Source organism: Gekko japonicus, unplaced genomic scaffold (assembly GCF_001447785.1).
Source record: "Gekko japonicus isolate JY-2015 unplaced genomic scaffold, Gekko_japonicus_V1.1 scaffold584, whole genome shotgun sequence".
Classification (NCBI taxonomy): domain Eukaryota; kingdom Metazoa; phylum Chordata; class Lepidosauria; order Squamata; family Gekkonidae; genus Gekko; species Gekko japonicus.
This window is the reverse complement of record NW_015173141.1, coordinates 645558-658827: the sequence shown is the minus strand read 5'-3', so window position 1 is coordinate 658827 and position 13270 is coordinate 645558. Positions and strand designations below refer to the sequence as shown.

Genomic DNA, 13270 nt, shown 5'->3' with positions numbered 1-13270 from the left:
AATGGAGAATGTTAAGTATGGAACTCAATGTGGTCTCTTAATCAAACAGTGATTCAGCTTTATTAAGTAGTAACAAGAACATTCAGAGAACACACACAAATACAGTGGAGCACAGCTCCCTATTAAATTGTTTGGGCTGGTGTAACCACGCCCCTAGTTCAGTTAAGGACCAATTACAATACAGGAATAACACCCAATCAGGTCTGTTCCCTCCAGAACATTTCTCTTCATCCTGATTGGATGATTCTACACCACAGCCAATAGAATTGTTGCATCCTTGACATGGTTTCAAGCTTAACATGTGTTTTAATACAGATCAAAATATAACAGAGAAGTTCCTCAGCAGGTTATGATGCCATAGTGTCCATTCTCCAAAGCAGCCATTTGCTCTAGGAGAACTGATTTCTGTCATCTGGAGAGCAATTATAGTGCTGAGAGATCTCCAGGACCAACCTGAAGTTTGGCAACACTATCTATTACTGTTAATGCCTCTGGCTACAGGGGTGAGGGATTGCTCTGTTACCAGCCAGTTGGGATCAATGATTACCACTTGAATATGAAGAGGGAAGAGGAATAGCCTGGAAAGTATTTTTTTCCCTCAAAGCAGTTATGCTGATTTCTCTTTTAAAATTGGACCATAATTCCCCTTTCTTATGTCTAGACAAGTGGTATAAATTTACTGAGTCCTGTGTGGTGTGTCATCAGGCACAGTTATGTATTCTGGGCTGGGTCTAGCTTCCTCCCTAACAGAATTTTTATTTTTTGTTATTTATAGAGCAATCCATCCCCACTTTACTCTTGCTGAGTGGGGACAGGATTGTTCTCAAATGCTCTGTACCAGTACAGCCTAGATATACGCTAGTATAGGAAATCAGCATTGTTGTGCTGGAATACCTACTACCAGTGCCAGTGAGAAAATATGGGCAAAGTCAGGGACATTGTAGTGGAGGAGCAGAAGGGATTTCATGAGCAAGCTCTAAATTCTTTCCAGGTTTGTTTGGCATTTTGTCAAACCCAGTTAGCAAGCTTGTTTTTTAATTTAACATAATGAACTGGGACAAAAACATGACTTTTGATGTCAAGCATCATAAATATGACACAATAAACCATATATTGTATTTCTGCCCATTAAATACCAGATTTTCTGTCTGTAAAGTTCCGACCAGTTTCAAGGCAGTGGTCTTGAATTGTGCCCTTATATGTATCTAGCCTTGAGAAACAAGCACAACTTCTTAATTTCATAACTGGTTTTTTAAACAGATATAAATTCCATAATGTGAAAGGATCAGATGTTTTGGATTCTGTCTTGAGCAGAGAGATGACTCCGTTTAGTTGCATGTAGATATTCTTTAACTGTTCAGTATTAAATTAGCATGCATGCTTGCATAGGAAATATTTGGAGTTAAAGAATTAGAAACATGATACAAAATAGGCTGAACAAGCATCGATATCTGTACCTCTAAGAGACTGGATTTTTTAAAAAGCTGATAGACAAAGGTTTTACTTACAAAAATCCTTGATGATAGGTGCTGTAGTGACAAGTTTGGGATAAAGAGCAAAATAAATTAGCCCACTCTCTCTCCTTTTGCTTCAGTTGTAACTGAGTTCCTATTTGAGATTGGCTGGACTAGGCAGCAATGTAAATATTGGATGAGGTTAGTTAATTCCAATCAGATAATTATAGATAAAAATGTTGTACTATATGAAGTAGTGAGTTATTCTGGTAATTATACCATTCCTGTATTTCAATATTTGCCATTCTGCAGCTTCATAAATCAAAAACTATGTAATGGAGAATTAAGGGTTGAGATGAATAAGTATGAATCCTCTTTATTTCAAAATAAAGGCATGATGTCAATTTATTAAACCTGTTTGCTGGAAAATATTAGTAACTGGATCCCTAGTTACATTATGAAATGGAGGAAGTCATTAGGCTGTGATGTAGATTCAGGAGTTTGATATTATCTGCTAGCTTACGGTCCTTCTTTCTCAGTCTCCACCTCATTTAAGGAGAACTTTTAGAAGATGTTTCATCACTGGATTGCAAGAATTTATATAAATAGTGGTGCTCATTGGTGGTTCTGCCAACAGCCAAATGCTTTTTTGCATGTGGGGTGGCATTGTAACACAGCAGAATTCTTTTGGTACCTGATAATTAGGTCCGTGTATATGGCCTTTGAAATGAACTTGAGGAAATCTATTTAATTTGTTTTGCTTATTGCATTATACCTATTAACAGGAGGAAGGCTGTTTTTTTGCCAAAGTTTGGAAGTCCACACTTATACCATTAAAGAGTGACTGTTTAAATAACATTAAAGATACATATAATCGAACTGTTATGGTTGTTTTATGACTTGTTTTAATTGTATTTATATATGGAATTTTATGTAAGCTGCCCTGAGCCTGCCTTGGCGGGGAGGGTGGGGTATAAATTGAATGAATGAATGAATAAATAAATAGTTATTAAAATTAACTCTACTGTAAAACTCACGATATTGAAAGGGCCATAAGATCTTGGAAGTTTGTGATTTTGAGAATTAAAAATGATTGTATTATGCATAATTAATGAAGATAATCTCAATTAGATCATATCATGTATTTTATTCTTAATTCTTTCTGGTTGTAATAAAAAATATCTTCATTAATTGTTATAAATCTTTCTGTAATTTAAATGTATAAATAATAAAAAGAACACCCTGAAAAAATAGCATATTTCCTAAATGATTTAAATGAAATATTGAAATGGCTTTGATTTAAATCAATGCACCCTGGTTAAGATTCATTTAAAACATGAAAAACAAATCCACCTTTTGGGGATCAAAACTAGACATTTCAATTATTAGCTCTGAAATAATTAAGTGCATAAGGAATGAATTATTTAAGTGCATGTAAGGGTTGCCAACTTCAGCCTAGGAAATTCCTGGAGACTTGGGAGTGGTGCCTGAGGAGGGGAGGGGGATTTGAGGAAGGATTTCACCTCTGGTACACCATAAAAGCCCCCACACTGAAGCTCCCACTTTCACCAGGGGAACTGATCGCTATAGAATGGAGATCAGTTCTAATTCTGGGAGAATTCCAGTCCCAGTTCTAATATATGCCTGTTTAGAAAGGTTAAAAAAACAGCCAGGAAACAGCTCCAGAACCTCTTTTTAAAAGGCAAGGGTGCGATCTGAAAAAGTTGAGGAATACATTAGCTATTGTTCTGACTCTTCATGCAATAGTTAGAATTCCAGTAGTTGCATGTCGTGGTTTTGTGTGAAGCCAGCCTGGCCCTTTTAAAATAATACTTGAAATGGGTAGTGCATTGAAATTTCTTTAAGATAGGAAAAAGTTATCACTTCACCATTTTAGTTACATTTACTTAGTGTTTCTGGTTTGCATTGTGCACACTTTCTGGAGACCAGGTCTACTTCCATATGGAGAAGATTTTCTATATAGCTATAGTTGCTGCTGCAAATGCACAGGCAACTGCAGTGGTATGGAATACAGGAGCATCCGCATGGAAGCTTTCCCTCTGCTCTCCTTGCCTCAGCCCTCCATGACTACCATTTCCCCACCATTATTACAGTCCATGTACTAGTTCCCATGTTTCATCCCCCCCCCCAAAGTATGTCTCCAGCCATTTTGATTGCAGAATTATAAAGGAGAAATGTGTTGCCAGGACCTTTTCCCTTATAATTCTACAAACAAACATGCTAGAGACTTCCTTAAAACAACAACAGCAACAACAACAAATAGAACCTAGTACAGTGATGCAGTAGATTGCACTACAGACATTACCAGTTTTTTTAAGCGTCAGAAAGCCCTCTGATGTAGGAATGGGCACAAACCATGAAAATGTGATTCGGTTTGTGGTTCTAAAGTGGGAACACTCAACTCAACCGAACTAAAATTGGCTCATACGAACTGAACCACTTCATTAACTTCATGATGCAGCAGAATGCCCCTGCCCAGCATGCCAGAGACTCCAAACTTGGATGGGATCTCCAGATGACTCTCCTCTACAGGGCTTCTAAGTTATGTGCGGATTGGACTTGGGGGGTCTGAGTTACAACCCCCTAAAGGAGGTGCTTTCAGAAATAGTGCTTTTGGGGAAATGTTGGGTACAGCTTCAGGAGTGTATACAACAGTCCCTGTGTAAGCCAGAGGTCTCAGACTTTCAGTGGACCTTCCTGGGATGCTCCCGTGGGACAGCAAATCCCTCTCCACCCCTGGGCCAAGGAGTCACTGGTACTTTTACAGGTGGCCACGTCCCTGGGCCTGGCTCACTGATCACCGTCAAGCTGATTGTTGGACATGGCCAACCCCCTCCTCCCCTGCCCTGCTTGGGCCCAGGAGTCAGTTGCATTGTTGCGGGTGGCCATGTCCCTGGGCACTATTCACTCCCTGTTTACAAGACAATTGCTGGGTATGGCCAACCCCCCTCCTTCCTTGCACTGCCTGGGCCCAGGAGCCACCCACATGGTTGTGGGTGGTGGCATCTCCAGGCTGTGTTTACTGTCTGCATACAAGATGATCACGGGGTACAGCCAATCCCCCCTCCCCCGGGCCCAGGAGTCACCTGCAACAGTGCAGTTGGCTCAGGGCCATGATACAAAGAAGATACAGACCCAACAACATTGAAAATGGAAGGAAGATGAGGAGGTGGCTCCAGGCCCCAATAGAACACAGAGAGAAAGGGAGACAGAAAGGGAGGGCCATCCAAACTCCAGAACAAGGCCCTGGGAAAAGCCTTGGTCATGCACAGCGATCACCTTGCCACACAGAGCATCACCAGCAATGCGAGCAAAAGGCTGGCTTTGGGCCCCGCAACCAAAGGGTGCCTGACCAAACCCCACACATTCAATGATGTTATTGGATACTGAAGCAACTTGAATCTGCTTCCAACAGCCTATACCCAGGAAGGTAGCCATGTTTGTCCAGCAGGGCGAGTGAGAGGATGGGTCAAAGTCCTGACACCAACTATCTAATACCCAATCCCAAACATGAAAGAGTGGACCAAAATCACAAAGGGTGGCTCGAACCTGCTGCCAAGGTCCTCCTCCCAGGAAGGGCTGGCCATGCACTGCAAACATATTGCTAGCAGGGCGATTGAAAGGCTGGCTCAAAGCCCTGGCCCACATAACACCCAGTGCCCAACAGGAAGGAGCGGACCAGAATTGGGACAGGTTGGCTCAAACCTGCTGCCAACATCGTATTCCTGGGAAGGGTTGGCCATGCACAGCTATCATCTTGACAGCAGGCTGAGTGAGAGGCTGGGTCAAAGCCCTGAGTTCACCCAACACCCAGTGCCCAATAGGAAAGAGAGAGAGAGAGAGCTCAGATTCAGAAAGCGTGGCTCAAACTTGCTGCCAGCATCCTGTTCCCAGAAAGGGTTGGCCATGCACTGCAATCACCTTGCCAGCAAAGCGAGTGAAAGGGGATGGCTCTGGAGCCCTGTAACTAAGGGAAGGCCATGAACTCCTGGACACAATATGTCATGCTTCCCACCCAGGCTCTGGGAGCTGAAGGATGCTCCAGCAACTCTGATCTCCAGCAACCCCATCGAATGCTGCAGAAGGATTGGCAATCACCTTGCCAGTGGTGCCAGTGAAAGGGGATGGCTCTGGAGCCATGGAACAAAGTGAAGGCCCCTCCAGACTCCTGGATGCAATATGGCCTGCCCCCCCCCCCCGGTTCGGGCTTGCAGCCAGAATAAAAAGGATGTGGTCACTCAGATTTTCAGCCCCTAGCGAACACCCTGGAAAGATTGGCCTTGCACTGCAATCTCCCTGCCAGCAGTGCCAGTGAAAGGGGATGACTCTGAAGCCATGGAACAAGGAGAAGGGAAAACATGAAGGCACGCCAAAGGAGGGCAACTTCGTGTGGATACTCCTGAAGTAGCACGGTTAAGAGGAATTCTCTTAAGAACATAAGAACATAAGAGACGCCAATGTTGGATCAGGCCAAAGTCCCATTCAGTCCAACACTCTGTATCCCACAGTGGCCAGAAATACCAGTGCCATCAGGAGGTCCACCAGTGGGGCCAGGACATTAGAAGCCCTCCCACTGTTGACCCCCCCCAAGCACCAAGATGACAGAGCATCACTTATTGCTTAATGCTCTTAATTTCTCTTTTATCTAATTTCTCCTTGAAATCCAACCACCCCTTTTCTTATCCTGTTTTTAGGAATTTGGAGTCTGTTTCAAATTTGACAAGAGGGACAGGAAGGGAGGTTCAGAGGTAGGCAGTTCTTCCAGCTGTGGGGTGTAACATTACAAAAACCACAAAACCGCCCTGAAAGAGCTGAAGTTACAAAAGGACGCATAGAGGTGTAACAGAAAATTACAGGGAGAAATCAAAGGGAAATTAAATATTCTTTTGAGAGAGAAAAACAGAATAACAGGAATCTTTAAAAAGTGAATTTCAGAAATTCCACCCCGTAACAACACTATCCTGAAAACGGTGATGCAGTAAGAAATGCCAGGTGGAGCAAAACCTCTGTGTGGAAACAGCCTAGGGCCCAAATCTTCACTGTGCTGTGGAGCTTATTGGGGTCACCTTGGCTAGTTGCTGTCTCTTAACCTAACCTACTTCAAAATAAACTTGGAAGAAGGAACCATGTTCACTGTGCTGAGATTCTAGGAGGAAGGGCAGGACAAAAAAAATCAAATGACTAAATAAATGTTCAACACCTAAATAGTAAATGCCCCTCACAGAAGTCTTCAGTTTTTTGTGTGAGTTTAGCTGACATGCATATTCAGCAGTGTACGTGGAAGATAGCAGTAATTGACCCAATATAGTGTTTTAAGAACTCAAAACTTATGGGAGATCTGTGCATGGATCTACCAAGCATTTTCCATTGGTTTATAACCACTGGGAAAGCCAGATTCAGATTGGGGCTGCAGCATGGAGGAGGGTGATTAACCCATTGGCCAACTAGTTTTCAGATGGTTTGCTGGAAGAAGGAGCTGGTCTATCCTCCCCTGCCTCCTCCTTCAAGCCCTTTAAGGGCTCCTAGCCAGGGACCTATTGCGCCTTCCGAACAATATCTGCCCCTTTATCTTCCACCATCACTCTCCTGTCAAAGGGCCAGCTGTCACTGGTGGCCTGTCTTTTAAAGGCCCAGGCACCGTTGATCAGGTGGCTGGTGTGCAGATCTCTACAGGAAAAGAATTTATTACACACCACAGCCGAAAGAGTGCCTACAGTTAAGTGTCCCATGTAGCCACGTGCAGGATTATGACCTTGGGGCACGGTATTGCTCCTTGGAATGCTCAGCAAAGGTGTCGGAGCCTTTGCAATGGAAGAGCAAACTCTTTTAGGGAAAGTAAACCCTTTGCTTTAATCTGGTGTAATAATAGGAAACAACAACAAAAATCTAGAACCAGTTGGGCCAGGTTTTCATGCCAGGCAAACTAAGGAAGCTCTGGAAATATATTCAAGCAGCTTGGCAATACTGACATTTGGGAATTGAGCACATTGGGTGAAACAGTGAGTATTCAGCTGTGGCAGTCCTCCAGTTTGTTAATCTCCATCTGGCAGTTAAGAAAGGTGGGCAGAGGAATAATTGTATGGGTCTGGATAGATTCTTGCAGATTGCAGTATCAAAGCTGAAACATTTTTCAGCATTAAAGCCTTTTGAAATGCAGGGACAGTAGCTAATGGTTATTATGTCTTGTCCAGAGCTGGCAACTGTCCAAGCAGGCGTGGAAACGGAGAGCTGTTGCCCAGGGTGAGCTTCAAGTAAAATTTCTGTTAGAGAATTTCTAGCATCAAGCATAATAAACAGTTCAGTTTAAAAGCAGTGAGTTTAAAAATACTGTTGAGTTTTTATTTTTGTATGTACAGTCAATGTATTCTTACATTTAAATACAGAAGAAAAATCACAATTGTTTTTGCCTGTTCTAGTTACATGCAGTTAATATAGAGGCTGCAATATTGTTACTCCCATAAATCATGCGGATTGGGAGAAAAGCAAGATATACCTCAGGGCTCTCTTAAAAAAAAAAAAGGTGCCAAAACTCAAGAGGGAAATGAAGTTTTCAATCTGTATACTGAAAGCTCATGAACTCTTAAACATTTTAAAAATAATTTTAAACACTGTTCAGGCAGTGGGTTGTTGTTGTTATGTTGGCGGGACATCTAATATCCTTTTGTAAATGCTACTCTGCTACTGTAGACATTATGCTTCATGTTACATGGCAAATGACAATCTTTTTAGAAGATGTCAGAAAAATTTGTCCCAATGATCCCAGCACCACCAAGTAATCAATTTGCCCCTTCTTTTTGTTCTAGGTAAAGGTACAGGGGTAAACTTAAACAGGTGCCTTTATGATTTACTTACTGAAGTGATACGAAGTTTTGTGAATTACTGCCAACTTCATCAGATATAAGAAGTGTGTCTTATATTGGTACATACATGTATCTGTACAAATATAAAATTTCAAAATTAGGCACATAGTTTAGATCAGGGTCATATGGGTAGGAGGTGGAATCTTTGTTGGGGGGCCAATGACGGCTCTTGGCTGCCCTACTCACAGCTGAATATGGCTCCAGGCTACATTGTGCATTTCATTACCTGTGCCAAACTTGTGCAGACAGATGTTGCCCATGAACCCCATCCCCATCCCCCAGACAGTGCAGAATTTCAAGTGATGATGCATGCAGGACCAAAGGATTACTCTCTCCATGGACCTTGGGATCATTCAGCTGTGAGTGGTTGGTTTGGAGGCCTCCCTCCATCCTCAGATGCTTTAGGTCGAGTTTAAAAATACTGTTGAGTACAAGAGCCGGATCTGACATAAATGTGTCAGGCTGGGCCATGTATGCCATAAAACGTAATGCCAGGTACAGGGGATATAAAATTTATGACCTTTACCATCATGAGCTGGTAAGCTCTGAGTTGGTGTGTCCTCACTGCAAGGCCCCATGGGTTGGGGGGGTGTGCAGAGGAAAAACAGCATGGGCAGACTGGAGAGCCAGTGCTGCAGCGCTGGGCATACACTCCTGCACTGCATACAGGGGGCAAACCTCTTTTCTGTGCCCGCTTCTGCTACCAAAGCTGTGAGCCTGGCCCCCAGAGTAAAAATGTGAAGCGGCTGGGTGTTGTGAGCTTCTCCCTGCCCTCGAGCCACCATGGAAGGGGACTGCGAAGACAAGCTGAACTAACCCCCTTTCCTGCGGGAAAGGGGGCCAGTGACACAGGCACAAGGCCAGGTGCACAGCAGGACCCAGGTAGGGTTGCCATTCCCCAGGTCCCGGTGGGGAATCCCCCAGTTTTGGGGGCTTCTGCTTGCTACTGGCCAGCTGGCTGGTGGGGGGAACCCCACCCACAAACAGCAACATCCCCATGCAATGTCCTGATGTGATGATGCCACCCGAAAGTGACGTCACCACTTTGGGGACATCACACCACAACTCTCTGGGTTTGGGGCAAAACTCTATGGTTTGACCCCAATTTTACCATAGATTTACACCCCAAAACCCCCTGACATAATTGATGTGATGACATCACTTCTGGGTGTTGTCAGCACATTGGGGCATCCCCGCCGACTTCCAGATCCTCCTAGATCCTCCCGCTGGCAAGATGAGGGGACCTGGCAACCCTAGACCCAGGCCAAGCAAAGTCCAATAAGCCAGAGATGCCCATGTGGCAGTGGCTGCCTGTGGCCAAGGCTGCCAGGTGATCCATTAAGGGGCAATGCTGGGGGTTCAATCAAGACAGAAGTAATCGGCAAGCTACACCACACCATGTGGTGGCAGCCGCCCCAGGCTGAAGGTTGCTGGATCATCTGATTTGGGAGCGAGCACTGCATGCAAAAGGCCACTGGCTGATCCATGGGGGAGGGAGGCTTGGCCGTTGAGTCATGTGCTTGGTGGCAGGACTAAGCCCCCAATGTGAAAGAAACTACTGAAGAATGCCCCCGCATGGGCCAAAGCACAGCTGCAGCATGGGGAGGTGTGAATATGGCAACGGTGCTGGCTGCCAGCTAGTCTCAGTCAAGGATCGTTTGTACCCCCTTACATGCAAATGCCAATCCCTGTCATTGGGGCAGCATCCCTGGAGCTGCAGGCCAAGCAGAGAGGCATGCGACCTTGCCTTGGAACCCCAAGCCAGCATGAATGCAGCTGGGATGGCTCCAACCTTACCAGTGGGGTTGCCACTGAAGCAAAGGGGTTCTGCTTGACTGCTGCGGATGAGGTCATTATGCATGGGGAGGTGTGAATATGGCAACGGTGCTGGCTGCCAGCCGGTCTCAGTCAAGGATCGTTTGTACCCCCTTACATGCAAATGCCAATCCCTGTCATTGGGGCAGCATCCCTGGAGCTGCAGGCCAAGCAGAGAGGCATGCGACCTTGCCTTGGAACCCCAAGCCAGCATGAATGCAGCTGGGATGGCTCCAAGCTTACCAGTGGGGTTGCCACTGAAGCAAAAGGGTTCTGCTTGACTCCTGCGGATGAGGTCATTACGCTGTGCTGAAGCCACTATCAGAGTGGCTCCTCTATGCCCTATGTGTTTCAGGGTTCAAATAATCTTAAAGAAACCTTTACCATCATGAGCAACAAATGCAACTGAATTCAAGTGTGTTTGTTTTTGACACCTGCTCCTGCCGGACTGATATTCAGTGAGACAGAAAACGGTTATCTACTCACGTGTGCTTTTCTTTTGTTGTGCTTTTCAGAGTGCAAATTCACCTGCACCAGTGGCAAATGCTTGTATCTTGGCTCACTGGTCTGTAACCAACAAAACGATTGTGGGGACAACAGTGACGAAGAGAACTGCCTACTTGTAACAGAGCATCCGCCTCCAAGCATCTTCAGCTGTAAGTACTTGCCTCGTGCCTGCCACTTCGAACATTTGCTTTGGATTTTGTTCTACTTTATGTGCTTTTTGGAAAAAGTTCTGAATGAAGTTTGCAAGACATTGGTGTCCCCCCCCCTTTCTATTTATTTATTTATTATATTTATAACCCGCCCTCCCCGCAAGCGGGCTCAGGGCGGCTTATCATTTCTTTCACAATTGATGTAACATTTTTTAAAAGTGTAGGGCTTTTCTGCATGAGTTCCCCCCCCCCCCAATTTGTTTCTGGCTCCATATTGCTTCAATTTATTCTTTTTTCTGGAAGCTGATTTTGAGCCCCCTTTTCCTGTGTGCCTAGTATTTCTGTTGGGTTTTCTTTGTTCTACCCAATCCCACCCACCTCCAGCCCACTTTTCGATGATTGGACTGTCATCAACATCAAGCCACCCTTTCTCCCTCCTACCCTGAAGACAAGTGGGTTTCTTTTCACTTTTTTTTTAAAAAGGAACTAAAATAGCAATATATTGATATAGCATTGTGATGATAGGTTTAGCAGGCTCTCTGAATTTCCAGCTTTCATTTTAAAAAGTAAGTCTCCAGACTGTTCCCTCATGAAGGTATGAGAAAAAAGCCGTATGTCCCCAGGGAAGGGGCTAGAGACTTTTTAAAAATGAAAGCTGGGAATTCATAAAAACTGCCAAACCTATCGTTATGCTCTTATATTGATATAAAAATGCTCTTATACTGATATAAAAAGGGGGTGTGGTGCTGTGACACCACCAATGATAACACCACCCTCCCTTGAACATCCCGATTATTTAAGACACATGTGGGGCAAAACAAACTGACTCCACAACTGTTTAAATGCAGAGGGAGGGCAGATGTATGGAAGAACCATACCCAAACCAATTCCAAAGTTTGTGGATCAATTACCAAGAAAATCAGGAATAAGTTGAGCTTGTGGAAAAGCCCATAGTCACAGTAGTTATTTGTAACTTGCCTTCTGTTAGAAATTGCTTCCTTGGTTGTTGAATATAATTTGAGGTACATTTTCAAAGAGGTTTGATGTGTTTCATTGACAGTATAGAAATGTATACCAGAGATTGAGCTGTGAACTCTGTGCCTGTTGTCCTGTAGCACCAGAACTCCTCCTCCTCATTGAATAAATCGTCAGAGAACTGTTCCAAAGCTGAAGGGAAGACAGAATTCCAATGTACATATCTTCTACGGACTGAATGGGAAAATCCTATAAATAACAGGCTTGCAGATTCTCCTTGCTTCCTTGGATATGGACAAATAGTTGCTTTATTTTTAGTTGGCACTCATTGTATCCCAATGCAGAATATTTATGTTCATCATCAGTGAATTAGAGCTTTGTAAATTAATTTGTCTATAGGGTAGCATGGTGTATTATTCTGTGACAGGAAACATCACAATGCAACTCTTTTCACTGTCGATATTGATGTGTAGAAGAGTGGAAGGTTAAGATTGGCTCAACCTTCTGTGCTGTAGGAAGTGAAAACTGATCCTCTAGAAAGTAACCAGTTTGGCATGGCCAAGGTGAATGATTTCAGCAGCACAGTATCCACTTAAGTGTTGTAATTCCTCATGCAGTTGAATACAAAAAAGGATGACTCAGCAGTGTAAGAAGAAAAAAAGGCTGCGGTGCTAAACCACCCTCAATAACTGGTGTATACTTTTCATATACTTAAGGCAGATTTGTCTGGAGGAGAGTTGAGAAGGATGGCTCCAGAGTAAACTAATTTATGCAGCAGCCAAATCGTTCACTCACAACTTTAATGCCAGTAGCTCACAAAGTAGACTTTTTGCTTAGAGGGAGCATTGGAGACAATCCAAGTTGGTAAAAAAATGCTTAATGTCACAGCTGCCCTATAGGTATGCAGTTTTGCCTGTAGAAAATTCTTTTTTCAGAAAAATTATTTTAGAAAATGAAAGTTTAACTATAGTCATTACCTATACAAGATGAGATTGTGCAGACGTCTTCCTTTTAAAGATTTAACAAGCAGGGGACCTGCAGTGATTTGGGGGCACCATATTTTTTCATCCCCCACTATTCTTCTTTCCCTTCCCTGAAAACCCCTGTAGCCCCTCCTGTTTTCCTGGTTCTTTCCACCCACCATCACTCCTACCTTTATCTGCCCACCCACGTCTTCAGATTGCCCTCCTGAGTTTCTCAGATCCTAGTCTGAAATTCAATCACTACACCACACTGGCCTTTAGATTTTTTCTGGAAAACCTGGGGCTTCTTACAGGGTTGTAGAAAGATATTTTCTGGCCCCAGCCTTTGGATTTAAATATCCACAGACTGGGTCATGTTGAGAATTAGATATATTGATGCTATTCGTATTTGAATGAAACCTTTTCTATTAGGATTATTTTATTTAATATATTTTCTGTTGAAGATTTTATTTTTATTATTTCTCTGTGCTGCTTCAATCTAGCTTGTGATTGTTCGTGTTTGAAAG

At 43.6% G+C, this 13270-nt stretch overlaps 1 long non-coding RNA gene across 1 annotated transcript in view; it reads left to right on the top strand.

Moving 5' to 3' along the window:
* Nucleotides 1-11946, top strand: part of LOC107119714 — a 57998-nt gene extending 46052 nt beyond the window's left edge. Inside the window, exons 2-3 of the long non-coding RNA XR_001482806.1 lie at nucleotides 10666-10806; nucleotides 11922-11946. This is a non-coding gene — a long non-coding RNA (uncharacterized LOC107119714). The remainder of the gene's footprint in view (nucleotides 1-10665; nucleotides 10807-11921) is intronic.
* Nucleotides 11947-13270: the final 1324 nt, after the last annotated feature.